The 14,676-nt window shown below is 44.1% G+C and overlaps 1 long non-coding RNA gene across 1 annotated transcript in view; it reads right to left on the minus strand.

The window, feature by feature from the left end:
• Nucleotides 1-244: 244 nt before the first annotated feature.
• Nucleotides 245-14,676, minus strand: part of LOC311519023 — a 182,070-nt gene continuing 167,638 nt past the window's right edge. The window contains exons 4-5 of the long non-coding RNA XR_014711181.1: nucleotides 7,193-7,263; nucleotides 245-316 (exon numbers count right to left, since the gene is read on the minus strand). This is a non-coding gene — a long non-coding RNA (uncharacterized lncRNA). The remainder of the gene's footprint in view (nucleotides 317-7,192; nucleotides 7,264-14,676) is intronic.

Consider the following 14,676-nt stretch of genomic DNA (forward strand, 5'->3'; position numbering starts at 1 on the left):
GAAAAGACTCCCTTTGATTTCAACAGAACATGGAGCTGAACTTAAAAACTTGTTTTTTCTACTGGTTAAAATGGTATTCCCATTCTATGCACAGGAACTGTCTCAGAAAGTGGTAGAAATGTTTAAAACAGAAAAAGTTTAATCATTGTATGAAACAGAGTGATAACATTGTTCACATAATAACTGCAAGCAAGGTGGGATGGGTTCCTTTAATAAAACATCTAATTTCAAAACTTTACATCTGCTCTCATGACTCTTCTTTTGATCCAGAACATGTAACCCAAGCTGACACAAATGGCCATAGCTACCAATATACCTACAGGTGGAAAAACACAGAATACTAATAGTAGGTCTCAGGAGCAGTTCTTTCATGTTGTACACAAAGAGAATGCAGTCAGCCTGTCAACTTCCAGCACACAGCTACTGAAGCAAAATTATCATGCTGTTCCAACTTTCATATCTCTATAAAATAGATTGTTTTCATCAACAGCTTTTCACATTCCTGATTCTCCATCCATGAATGAACACTTGGATGACAGAGATGCATAACATATCCAGGAGCTTGGGAGCTCATGCAAACATCAGTACAACACGAAGAGGAGTTCTGAGTTAAACAGGTTTTAATATATGAAAAGGCATTTTTAGTATAAAGTCTTAATCTTGCAATACGTAGACAGATCCAATAATGCGAGATACATGGATTTATTTCCTTTAAATCTGCCAGCAGTTTCTAATAGGTTTTGTTGCTTAGCCATTGCACAGAAAGATATGCTGGTACAAACTGAAAAATTATTGCATGAATAAATGTGCTTATTATACAGTATGTAGCGATGGGTGAAGCTAAGAGGCTGCTGAGTTCAAAAGCACCCTATAATTTAAATAAAGCAGTAATGATCTGCAAAAGAGCAGTAAACAATTTTAAAAGTCCAAATTTGTTTGGTTAATGGGAAGTGACTCCATATGTAATAAAACAATGTTTAATAAAGAATAATTTACATATTGAAGCTGAAAACAGATATTACAGAAGTCCTCAGACTCTCAGGCCCTGATCCAAAGCCCATTGAAGTCAGTGGAATCTTTCCATTTGACTTCAGTAGGCTTTGGATCAGACCCTTAGCTCTCCAAGGCTGGATGGAGTCTATTCATCAATCTGGCTTCTGATAAGGACTTGTATTTCACTCCCAGGTATATGCTCTTTTCTTTCTATTATTTTCCTAAACTCCTATCCCCTTCTCCCTGTGTGCTTTCAGGGCTTATATTGTCTCACTGATTCTATAAACTGATCCTTCTTTATTGACTTTGTCTATTGATGTGTCTATGGACATGTGCCTTTGTCTCTGGATTTCTCTCTCTGACGCTACTTGGCTCCTCTCTTCACTCCAGGTATTTTTTCTACACAAACATTGTCCAAGCCACTTAGGAAACCTCTCTCTGTGTCCTTCAGATATTTTTCTCCCTCTTGCAGATCTTCCCTAGTTCTACTTCAATTCCCTCTTTTGGCATCCAGGTCACACCCCCCCCCCCACCCCTCGCATTGACAGAATTCCACCCTAACTTAGTTCCTGGAAGAAAACTCCAGTGGGAGATTGTGTGTCATTTTTTTCATATCCTGTCATTTATTTCTGGCAATTGCTTTGTTTTCTTAAATTAACTATTACTTGACTGTAGAAAATGGCTGGGGTATTTTCCTTTTCCTACCATAGGATCCAATAGTTTTTGCTACAGAAATGGGCAATAAATGACTAGTAAAATGCACCTCCTAACTCAGCATATCTGCTCCCAGGATATCTTCAGTGTTATAATCTGCTGACTTGAGTTACTACTTGCTGCTCCTGGTAACAGAGCATAGCCAGAACAGCTAGGAGAGAGTGAGCTAGATTCTGTGCTGACTCATGTTATCTGCATCACCTAACTTATGTCCGGCTGCAGAATCCTTGTTGATGATGCACAAGCCATGCAAGCAGTTTGACTTTCATAACCCACTTACTTGAAGCTTGCTGAGCTGGCAGTTAGCACTAAACAAAAAAGCATATTTTCACTGGATAATGGCTAATTGGGAAGATATGTTTAGGAAGTTACTGAGATACAAAAATTGAACCCAATATATGATTTTTGCAATGCCACTTTTCAGAATAGTACCACATTATGTGGACCACATATTATAAGATAAATGTTCTTATTGTTGTTACATGGTTGCCATAAATAATAATAAATAATCCCAATTTATTTGGAAAATGGTTCAGTTTGGTTTCAGTTCAGATAAGGGCTCAACATTTCTGAAAGGAATTCAAGAGACTGGGACAAGGTGCTAATAAGATTGTCAGGTAGTGAAGTCAGAGAGATTTCTGATCGTTCTATCTGGTATGGACCCATATGCCACAGCAACAATATATAGTGTTCTGGCACTTTTACAGTTCTGCTTTGAAGTTTTCAGAATGAAAAGTAATGGGTGGAAAGGCTAACTGGAATTGTGAGTCTCCAAAAAAAATGTGACTTTGAGTTGTGGGTGAACATTTGGGGATGAGAGGTTGAAACAAGGGAGAAGTTGTTATTTTAGTTAATCGGCTTTCTCAGTTCTACATATCTTTTATGTACTTGGTCCTGAGAGTCCATATGCATATGCACCTGCCTCCTTCTCTTGAAATGCATTTCATTCTTTGCCTCTTTGTATTTTTGGAAGATGAACTCTTCTGAATGGTTTCATTGAAGAATGATCTGGAAATGTCCCTTCCCCCACTCCTGCCCATCCAAACGTCAAATATAGAATAAATTTGCTTTTCTGGTGCTTTTCATGAGCAGCAACAGTAGAAGTCAAGAGGGCCCTCAAGCAAATCAAGCAGTTTAAGTGTACAAGTTAAGCATGTCTGTGATGATGGCAAACCAGGTGCCAACTTGTTCCAAGGACCACATTCCTCACTTGAATACTGACAAATGCACAGCTGGAGTCAGTATGGTTCATCTCTGTGTTAGTATTGCTAAAATAGGTATTAGACTTTAAAATGTGCTTAGTGTTTTAGACATTATTGAATGCCCATAAGTGCCTGCATGCATAAATCTAATTTATAACATCTGTAGCCCATATTGTAGGTAATATTTAAATGTTTGTATTAGGAGCCTCTGGGACTGTGGAAATCACCAAAGGAGAGAGACGTTAATTAGTGTAAAGTGCTGAACTCCAACAGAAGGTGTTTTGTTCCACCCCACAAGGAAGGCCCACCAACACCAGACATATTATTGTGGAACATCCAAAAGGACAACAGACTTTGATTGCTCTCTCCTGCACCTATGAAGAGGAGTTGTGCAAGTGAATTCCTTCCAGCAGCTGAATTTACAGCTCGAAGTGCAAGAGGGGAAAGGAATAAAAAGCTCTCACGAGGAGGAACTGTAGCTTTATGCTACGTGGACCCTGAGGGGCAAGGATTTCTAAGCATAAGCAAAAGCTCCCCAGTGCTTAGCCTGGGTTAGTCCTCAAGGACATATAGAGCTTGCTTATTATAGCAGCTTCTATTAGTTTTTGAAAATTAAGATTGGCACTCATTTGTGTGCATATACAGTGCTTAATTCATAATGAAAGAGGTGCCGGGGGTGAGACCCGGCAAGCCCCAGCACAAATTAAGCACTGGCTGGGTGGCCACAGAGTAGCAGCTGCTGGCATGGTATGGTGTATTGCCACCCTTACTTCTGGGCGGCTGCTGCTGCTGGTGCAGCTCTTCCTTCAGAGCTAGGCGGCTGCTGGCCAGGAGCTGAGAGGTGCCAACGGTATGAACTGCCAAGCCTAGAGGTGCTGGGGTTCAGCCATGGCACAAATTAAGCACTGTGTATCTATGTTTATCTGCTTTACCTTGTAAATAACTCTCATTTCCTTCTCCTATATAATAAATCTTAAGACAATTTATTGTAAGATTGGCTACTAGCATTGTCTTTGGTGTGAGGACTAAGGTGTAATTGCCCTGGTGTTAGAGACTTGTCCTTTGGGACTAGGAGTCATAGGCTCCGACTCCATGGGTGATCCAGGACTGGAGCACCCACTGGCAGCTCCCCTATCAGCACCCTCCCGCAGCGCTTCCCGCCGGCCAGCAGCCCCACTGATCAGTGCCTCCCACTCCCTCCCAGCACCTCCTGCCTGCCTTGGATGAGCTTCTTCTGCAGCATGCAGGAGGTGCTGGGGGAAGTGGGGAGGAGCGAGGGTGGGGTGCACTTGGGGGAGGGGGCAGCACAGGGTGGGAAGAGGTGGGGCGGGAGTAGGGCTTGGGGGAAGGGGTGGAGTGGGGGTGGGGCCTGGTCCCCTGGCACATTAGAAAGTCAGCACCTATGCTAGGAGTAACCTGAATATTGCAGTAATATTTGGTGTATGGGACTATCTATCACAAAGGAAAGCTTGCCGAGGTGGCAAGACAGACTGGAGTGTCCAAGTGGCTGTCTGACTTCATGATAAGGTTGTTATAGTGCCTAAGGAGCTTACACTTGATAATTAGTTTGTTAAATCTAAGTATAGAACTCACAGCCAATTTGAGGCTTGTGCCCTGTTTCCTAGCAGTCTGCTCTGAGGTCGGTACCCACGTTCTAGGGCCACTGCTGGACAGCTTCACAATGTCCCTCTGTGTTTGTTAACAAATTATATTGGCATCAGGTCTAATAATTCCTTTGATAGTTGAAGTTATCATTTTAAACAGCAGACAGATGAAACTGTATAACATTATGATTGGGGGAGGGACATGCCATGTGGTGATACGTACGGCTGGTGATATGGCAGACAAGATATAATTTTTAAAATGTATTCTTTAATTTCACATAGATGTTTCTTTATTCTTGTAATGATTTCTGATTTATGGTAGATACATGCAGGACTTGAGTGTATTTCAGAATTGGAGGGCAAATCTAGGATCTGAACAAACACTTTCATTTTCCAGTGTGCTATGCATCTGGGAGATAAGAAGGAAAAGTGACTGCTGCTCTAATGAGAGAAAATTACTTCACTAATCATATTAAAGAACATGGTAGGATGGGGGTGGGAGGAGAGATGTAGAATCTGGAAGACTTACACACACCATGGATATAACTATTTCTATGAGAATCATAAAACTTACATTAGAATTTTTTAAAAGATATTTTAAAGCCTTACTATGATGAAAAAACCCCCCTTAAATTCCTTTATTTGGGCCTGATCCAGTGCTCCTGGAAATCAAATGCAAGACTCCCACTGATTTTAATAGGCATTGGTTTGGAACCTGTAACAGCAGAGCTGTAATGAGTGTGTCTGCAATGTTGCTAGGACCAGAATGGTATAGAAAAATATGGGCACTTGGGATCTAGATTATGAAACAGAAATATTTTAAGGGATTTAGGGTGGCATTCATTAAGGTATTGGAATGCTGAGCATCCTGGCACTGAACTTTTAGGTACCTAGAAAATCACAGGAAAAACATCACTACCTACAATGCTGAGTACAGTGAATGGGGAGAGATAGGTGCCTAAGGATATGTGTACACAGCAATGTAAGCCCAGGTTTGAGCCTAGGATCAAGCCTAACCCCCTTTGCTTCCACACACCAATTGTGCTAACTTAGGGCTCAAACCCAGGGTCTGAGCCCATGTTAAGCTGAGATCTAGTGTCTGAGCACTGTTGCTTCCCTAAGTGCATGTGGCCCTGGTTTGACTTGGGTCCCAGAAGTCCTCTGGATGTATCCCAGAATTCCTGGTGGCAGAAGAGCAGTGCTGCAGGTAGCCAGAAGCACCATTACTGCCTGGTCAAGCTCACTCCCTGTTCCTGTTCTGGCTCCTCCATGCTGCCATGCTGAGCTTGTCCAGAGCAGGGAGCAAAGCTGACTGGTGGGATGCGGTTCCTAGCCACTGGGATGTTCCGTGCTGAGCCAGGAACCCTGCCGTTCTCCCTCCCTGCTCTCTGGACCTTGCTACCCCCTCCATCCCCCGCCCTCCCTGGGCTGTGGGTGCAGAGGCACCCAGAAAGCAAGCACTACGAGGGCAGTGAGCAGGGGCCAGCCCCAAAACTTCCCAACAGCCTCCTGGGGATCACAGGAGGCAGGGATATCCAGAGGTGATCTGCACTGGAAACCCCAGGGATGCACTTCACTGCTTGGCAGCCTTCAGCAGCCAGGCTTGGGGCAGGTGGTTGGTGTGTGTGTGTGTGTGTGTTTTTCCTCTGAAACCTACCTTTTCTCTCAAACTTCAAAACAGACAAAAATAAATAAAAAGCCAACCACACAAACCTTCACTGAACATCTAATTTTAAAAATTAAGAATTGGAAAGTTTCATTTTACTAGTTTGACATTTCTGGAGACTGATGTCCTCATTATCCTCAGAACAGGCGCACAGGGACATTTTCCTGCCAATGTGACAGCCTAAAGTGCAGAGCCCAATTCTCAGAGTAGATGATAGTTCACTATAAAGCCTCCACAAACGGCAGTCATTCTACTGAGTCAGCCACCAACAGAGCTACTTATGCAGTTTGTGTACTCATGTGCTACTTATGGGCATTTGAGTCTCATCAATAGCACTATCACAGTTAGGAAACAGGGTGGACAGTAGAGTTTTCCCACAGTGCAACACATTCGTAGGGCTAGAGTGTGGACACAGGCAGGGCGCCAAAGGCATGCTGGGGTAGGGTTACTTTGATTCAGGTCTGTGCACCTCAGTGTAGATGCCAGAGTCCTAGGTTCCAGCACAGGTCAGAAAATCCTTAACCTAGGGTTAAAATGCAATGTAGGTGCTCAACCCCAGGGTTCCCTGACACGGGTCAGCTCCCACCAGCTGAGGATCTGAGTCTGCTCATCCAGTTTGAAAGAGGGGGGTCTCTTGCTTCTCAGGAGAGTGTGCTAATCACTGAGCTATGGGATATTCCAGTGTGGAGCTCCCTCAGTCTTTCCTGTAAAAGCTGTTGCACCCTGGAAAACTGATGAAAAATGTGATTGGAGCAGAGGGATTCGACCCAGATTCTCCTACTTCCCAGCTGGATTCCCTAACAATTAGGCTACAGAGTCATTCTCACTCTCTTTCTGGACCAATGTGGATCACAGTGGAGTCATAACTGAGATTTAGACACCTAATTATCTTTGTGGATCCCACCCTTACTCTTTAAGACTGGAAACATGGCCACACATGAGGTTTCTACAATATGTTCAATTTAGAAAAAGTCTTTTAAAAAGCCCTGGTTAGAGAAATGTCCAATACGTACCAGGTCAACATGACAGGTTAGTGGCTCACACTATCCCACCAGCTGAGGATCTGAGTCTGCACATCCAGGTCCTAGAGATAAGGGAGATGGAGACCATTTCAGAATTTTCTCAAGTGACTTCCTTGAGCCAGTGCTCAGGGTGGGACATTCATCATGGGTTCCATAGGAAGCTACATCCAGACCTCCTTTGCTCTCAGATGGGACTTGAGAGCTATGAGGAAGTGCCAGCATAGGGTAAGAAAAGGGGTGGAAGCCCAGATTATCATACCCAGAAGGAATTGAATTGTTGGTGTAAAAAGTTCTTGCTGTTGGGGGATGAAATTCACTCCACTGTAGGCAGATTTGTACAATACCCTCGAAACCATTCAAGTCCCCATATAAATCCTCAATAAATGTAACAGAAGGCTTTCTGTGGGCCACTGTTTTATGGAAAAGTCCTATAGAATTTAACTGGGGTGAAACCAACAGGATTCTATAGAAATTACTCTAAAAACCTACAGAATTTAATAGAGAATTGTAGCCTTCTGTGACGTTATTGACTTGAACTGGGACCATATAGAACATTGTTGCAACCAACGTCCTGTAGTGGCACCAAATCTTGTATAAAGGGGATCAAATAAGGTGCCTAAGACAAAGTTATGGTTTGCTGGTTATGATTATGCTATATGTGTGTATCATTTTTGTCATTGAAGTTATGAATATTGGCTCTATACTACCTGTATTTCAAACTTATACTATGCTTCTGGGTGACACCCCAGAAAAGTTGATGCCAGCTCTGCCTAGCCTTCTTGGTGGCCCATTAAGGACCATCAGCTATACAACTGACCCACTGAGAGAAGGCGGACACGCCTTGTGAATCAGCAAGGTATGCAGGGACATGCCTATGGACAGAACTCTGAGGTTTTTCCATGCCATGTGATGGTCAACTTGTCCTTGGGACAAAGAAAGCGGAGACCATATGGCAAGAGACTATAAAAAGCTATAAAAAGCTGTTGCAGCTCCTCCATCTTGTCTTCAATCCTGCTTCTTACCTCTGGAGGGATTTTGCTACAAAAGGAAGCTCTACACAAAGGACAAGTGCTTATATACGAATGCACAAAGCCTTGGAAACAAGCAGGGAGAACTGGAGGTCCTGGTGATGTCAAGGAACTATGACGTGATTGGAATAACAGAGACTTGGTGGGATAACTCACATGACTGGAGTACTGTCATGGATGGTTATAAACTGTTCAGGAAGGACAGGCAGGGCAGAAAAGGTGGGGGAGTAGCACTGTATGTAAGGGAGCAGTATGACTGCTCAGAGCTCCGGTACGAAATTGTAGAAAAACCTGAGTGTCTCTGGATTAAGTTTAGAAGTGTGTGCAACAAGAGTGATGTAGTGGTGGGAGTCTGCTATAGACCACCGGACCAGGGGGATGAGGTAGATGAGGCTTTCTTCCGGCAGCTCACGGAAGCTACTAGATCGCATGCCCTGATTCTCATGGGTGACTTTAATTTTCCTGATATCTGCTGGGAGAGCAATACAGCAGTGCATAGACAATCCAGGAAGTTTTTGGAAAGCGTAGGGGACAATTTCCTGGCGCAAGTGCTAGAGGAGCCAACTAGGTGGGGTGCTTTTCTTGACCTGCTGCTCACAAACCGGGTAGAATTAGTGGGGGAAGCAAAAGTGGATGGGAATCTGGGAGGCAGTGACCATGAGTTGGTTGAGTTCAGGATCCTGATGCAGGGAAGAAAGGTAAGCAGCAGGATACGGACCCTGGACTTCAGGAAAGCAGACTTCGACTCCCTCAGGGAACGGATGGCCAGGATCCCCTGGGGGACTAACATGAAGGGGAAAGGAATCCAGGAGAGCTGGCTGTATTTCAAGGAATCCCTGTTGAGGTTACAGGGACAAACCATCCCGATGAGTCGAAAGAATAGTAAATATGGCAGGCGACCAGCTTGGCTTAATGGTGAAATCCTAGCGGATCTTAAACATAAAAAAGAAGCTTACAAGAAGTGGAAGGTTGGACATATGACCAGGGAAGAGTATAAAAATATTGCTCGGGCATGTAGGAATGATATCAGGAGGGCCAAATCGCACCTGGAGCTGCAGCTAGCAAGAGATGTCAAGGGTAACAAGAAGGGTTTCTTCAGGTATGTTGGCAACAAGAAGAAAGCCAAGGAAAGTGTGGGCCCCTTACTGAATGAGGGAGGCAACCTAGTGACAGAGGATGTGGAAAAAGCTAATGTACTCAATGCTTTTTTTGCCTCTGTTTTCACTAACAAGGTCAGCTCCCAGACTGCTGCGCTGGGCATCACAAAATGGGGAAGAGATGGCCAGCCCTCTGTGGAGATAGAGGTGGTTAGGGACTATTTAGAAAAGCTGGACGTGCACAAGTCCATGGGGCCGGACGAGTTGCATCTGAGAGTGCTGAAGGAATTGGCGGCTGTGATTGCAGAGCCATTGGCCATTATCTTTGAAAACTCGTGGCGAACGGGGGAAGTCCCGGATGACTGGAAAAAGGCTAATGTAGTGCCAATCTTTAAAAAAGGGAAAAAGGAGGATCCTGGGAACTACAGGCCAGTCAGCCTCACCTCAGTCCCTGGAAAAATCATGGAGCAGGTGCTCAAAGAATCAATCCTGAAGCACTTGCATGAGAGGAAAGTGATCAGGAACAGCCAGCATGGATTCACCAAGGGAAGGTCATGCCTGACTAATCTAATCGCCTTCTATGATGAGATTACTGGTTCTGTGGATGAAGGGAAAGCAGTGGATGTATTGTATCTTGACTTTAGCAAAGCTTTTGACACCGTCTCCCACAGTATTCTTGTCAGCAAGTTAAGGAAGTATGGGCTGGATGAATGCACTATAAGGTGGGTAGAAAGCTAGCTAGATTGTCAGGCTCAATGGGTAGTGATCAATGGCTCCATGTCTAGTTGGCAGCCGGTGTCAAGTGGAGTGCCCCAGGGGTCGGTCCTGGGGCCGGTTTTGTTCAATATCTTCATAAATGATCTGGAGGATGGTGTAGATTGCACTCTCAGCAAATTTGCGGATGATACTAAACTGGGAGGAGTGGTAGATACGCTGGAGGGGAGGGATGGGATACAGAAGGACCTAGACAAATTGGAGGATTGGGCCAAAAGAAATCTGATGAGGTTCAATAAGGATAAGTGCAGGGTCCTGCACTTAGGACGGAAGAATCCAATGCACTGCTACAGACTAGGGGCCGAATGGCTAGGCAGCAGTTCTGTGGAAAAGGACCTAGGGGTGACAGTGGATGAGAAGCTGGATATGAGTCAGCAGTGTGCCCTTGTTGCCAAGAAGGCCAATGGCATTTTGGGATGTATAAGTAGGGGCATAGCGAGCAGATCGAGGGACGTGATCGTTCCCCTCTATTCGACATTGGTGAGGCCTCATCTGGAGTACTGTGTCCAGTTTTGGGCCCCACACTACAAGAAGGATGTGGATAAATTGGAGAGAGTCCAGTGAAGGGCAACAAAAATGATTAGGGGTCTAGAACACATGACTTATGAGGAGAGGCTGAGGGAGCTGGGATTGTTTAGTCTGCAGAAGAGAAGAATGAGGGGGGATTTGATAGCTGCTTTCAACTACCTGAAAGGGGGTTCCAAAGAGGATGGCTCTAGATTGTTCTCAATGGTAGCAGATGACAGAACGAGGAGTAATGGTCTCAAGTTGCAGTGGGGGAGGTTTAGATTGGATATTAGGAAAAACTTTTTCACTAAGAGGGTGGTGAAACACTGGAATGCGTTACCTAGGGAGGTGGTAGAATCTCCTTCCTTAGAGGTTTTTAAGGTCAGGCTTGACAAAGCCCTGGCTGGGATGATTTAACTGGGAATTGGTCCTGCTTCGAGCAGGGGGTTGGACTAGATGACCTTCTGGGGTCCCTTCCAACCCTGATATTCTATGATTCTATGACTGATGACCCATCCCAGCAGTGGATGTACTTCAGAGACTTGATTTGAACCTGCAGTTTATTCTATCACAGCTACAAGCCTGAACCAAGAACTTTGCCATTACTGTATGTAATTGATTCCATTTAACCAATTCTAGCTCTCATCTATATCTTTTTCCTTTTATGAAAAAGGATTCCTTTTTTGTGGGGGAGAGATAGCTCAGTGGTTTGAGCATTGGCCTGCTAAACCTAGGGTTGTGAGTTCAATCCTTGAGGGGGCTGTTTGGGGATCTGGGGCAAAAATTGGGGATTGGTCCTGCTTTGAGCAGGGGGTTGGACTAGATGACGTCCTGAGGTCCCTTCCAACTCTGATATTCTATGATTCTATGACTAAACCTTTAGATTTTAGATTCTAAAGGATTGGCAACAGTGTGATTTGTGGGTAAGATCTAACTTGTATATTGACCTGGGTCTGGGCCTTGGTTCTTTGGTATCAAGAGGACCTTTTTTCTTTTACTGGGGTATTGTTTTCATAACCATTTATCCCCATAACGGTGGCACTGGTGATGATACTGAGAAACTGGAGTGTCTAAGGGAATTGCTTGTGTGACTTGTGGTTAGCCAGTGGGGTGAAACCACAGTCCTCTCTGTCTGGCTGGTTTGGTTTACCTTAGAGGTGGGAAAACCCCAACCTTGGGCTGTAACGGCCCTGCTTTAAGCAATTTGTCCTGAACTGGCCCTCTCAGTTGGGTCCCACCAGAACCAGCAACGTTACACCTTCCTATCAATTTTTTAACTAACCTATAAAATTCCAGAACAAGGATATGATTCCCTGTTCAATTATATAGAATGGTTTGAAAAATATATAGAAAGGTTATTATTTCCTATAGGACATTACAATAAGACTTTTCTGCATGAGGACAAATTTCCCCCGGTATGAATTGCTTGTAGGTTTGAAGGTTCTTTCATTCATATGTATTTATTACGAATCAGCATACATTAGTTCCAGGAGCTAAGGACACCTCCAGCTGTGCTGGCTCATCTCTTATTTTGAGAAATAAGCATTTAAAGAGTTGATTACACAATGTGATTATGGAAAATACCAAGTCAGGGTACATATGGCTTTGTTAGTCAAAGGCAGCCCTAGGTATGCTAGCATAAATTCATTCACAAAACACCCATAGCAAGGTGGGTTCAGCCAACAAAGTCAGAACTCAGTAAAAAGTTAAGAAATTAATTAGGCCTCCCCTGCACCAAGACAATAACCACATCTAAGCATTGTTTGTGGCCAAGCTATGTTATAATACAATTTATTCTTGCCTGTGTGAACACGTTTATAACCATGTTTTAGCCTCGGGACATGATTTTCCTCTTACACTAACTTTAAATTAGTGTGAGTCCTCTAACTGCAGTGGAGTTATTCCTTGTTTACACCAGTGTAAGTGAGGTCAGAATTGCGTGTTAGGCTAAATATGGTTTCCTAATATGGTTGTAAGCATATTTATTTTCTGTCTACACTGGCAAAGAAAACCTAACCTGGCTGCACTTTATATATAAGCATAATTACTTTTATTTTGTTTGCCTTTACATTAGGACTGGAAGTATTGGTAACTAAACCAGTGGGCTAGTACCTATGTAACACACTAGCGTCCACACTGTGTATGGTGTTGTGAGAACTATGTTGTTTTGCACTATGTTCACACTTGAATTGTACTACATTGTCGCAGTTGCACTGCTCTCTGGATACCTATCCCACAGATTTCTGTCAGTGCTTCCTAAAGCTTTGGGGTGTGAGAGATTTTTGAAGACCTCCTGAGAGCCCAGCAGAGTTGTGGGAGAGGTGTTCAAGCTCACATAATTCCCATGGGATAACACCCATAAATCCTTCTCTCAAAATGGAGGCCAAGGTGAATAGACAGGTCTTGCCTGACAAGAAAGATTTTTGCTGGAACTTTCAATAAGCAGTCATGAGATGGCTGAGGTCAGGTAGTGGTGGATGTCATGGCAATAGCTGTGGAAAGTTAGTTGAGGGATAGTGCTCACCAGGTGGAGTGCCACTTTTGGGTCCACACCATGATCACAGACTGGTGGGACTGAGATGTTCTTAAGAATGAGCCGTGGTGGTTACATACCTTCAGAATGAGAAGGAAGACTTTTCAATACATCTCTGACAAAGTCCTGCCTTTGCAGGACCAGAGCAAGATGATGAGAACTGATGGGCATGGGAAAAAGTGTGGAGATTGCCCTATGGAACTGGCTATCCCAATTAGTTGGACACCAATTAGTTGGATAGCAAGATGAGGCTAGGAAATCCATGCTGATACCTGCTGTTGTGAAGGTGTGCGTGATAATACATCATTGTGTTGCAGAAGTGAGTGATCAAAGTGATTATTGTCCAACAGGTCACTGGACAAATTAAACAGGGGGGTTCCTGGAACGGTGCAGGAGCTATTGATGTAACCCATATGCCTATTCTGTGCTCTGCTCACAGGCTTAGGAGTACATTGACAGAAAAGTGCACTGCTCAGTGATGATGCAAGCCTTAATATATCATTGTGGCAAGCTGATGGACATGTTCATAGTGCTTCTCCCGTTTGGCACTCAGAGTGCTATTATTACACTATTGTCAGATCTAGAAAGCTGGCAACATGCATTTGAAATCTATACTTGACAAACACTTGGAAAAGAGCTGTCTTTTCTTATCGCGAAACTTTGCCAGACTGTGGTCAGCAAAAACACTCTGGCTGTTGTTGATTAAGGCTTTTGTTATTTCCAAGGGTGATTATGGTAACTATTTATTTTTGGGCCCCATTGATTGTGCTATTCAATGGGCTGTGGCTTCCTATGGATGCTGCAGATCAGTTTCTTAGCTGAATTTGGAGTAAAGTGAAAAAAATAACTCTGCATTGGTTCCTCTGCATGATTCCTCACTGATTTAGAAATGTCACTGCTCTTATTCAATTCTCACTCGACCACACTCCAATAAACTTCCATGGGAGAGGGACTAAGAAAGGATTGGCTAAAAAACTGAGGGGGTGGTTCCTCCCCAACCCAGGCTCCATGTGCAGCAGAACTCGCTGCACCAAGACATTGCCCTTCCATTGGGGCACCTTCCACTCCTACCATCCCCAGGCCTGTGGAGAACTCTCTGCAAGTCCAGGCATCTGCATATGGCAAAGGCCCAAGGTGGGCCAGAATTGGAGTCCTTTGATGATTTGGAATCCCTTCCATTCTCAGAGGGCCTTAGAGATATAGAGGGTTTGCAAAGCTGGCTTCACCAGCCATCTGAAGATTCCCTGGGTAGCTGGCCCTACTTCAACATTTCTACTCATTGCTCTGTCAAAGGGTGCATGTCAAGGAGGGAGATGGCATGGTTGAACGCTGCTGTAATTGGGCAATACTCAACTGCTATGCCAGCCCACTGGGGGCCATTACCAGCTGCCACAAGTTAGAGCAGCCCCAAAGGCTGCATGCATGTAAGTAGCATAGAGCTGCCTTTATTTCCGGGTCCTGACCAAGCTCAGCTCTGACAGACTCTTTTTCCATAAGTGATGAACAAAAAAATATTTTAAAAAATCAATGCATCAG

This window comes from Lepidochelys olivacea, assembly GCF_965140295.1.
Source record: "Lepidochelys olivacea isolate rLepOli2 genome assembly, chromosome: 3".
Lineage (NCBI taxonomy): Eukaryota > Metazoa > Chordata > Testudines > Cheloniidae > Lepidochelys > Lepidochelys olivacea.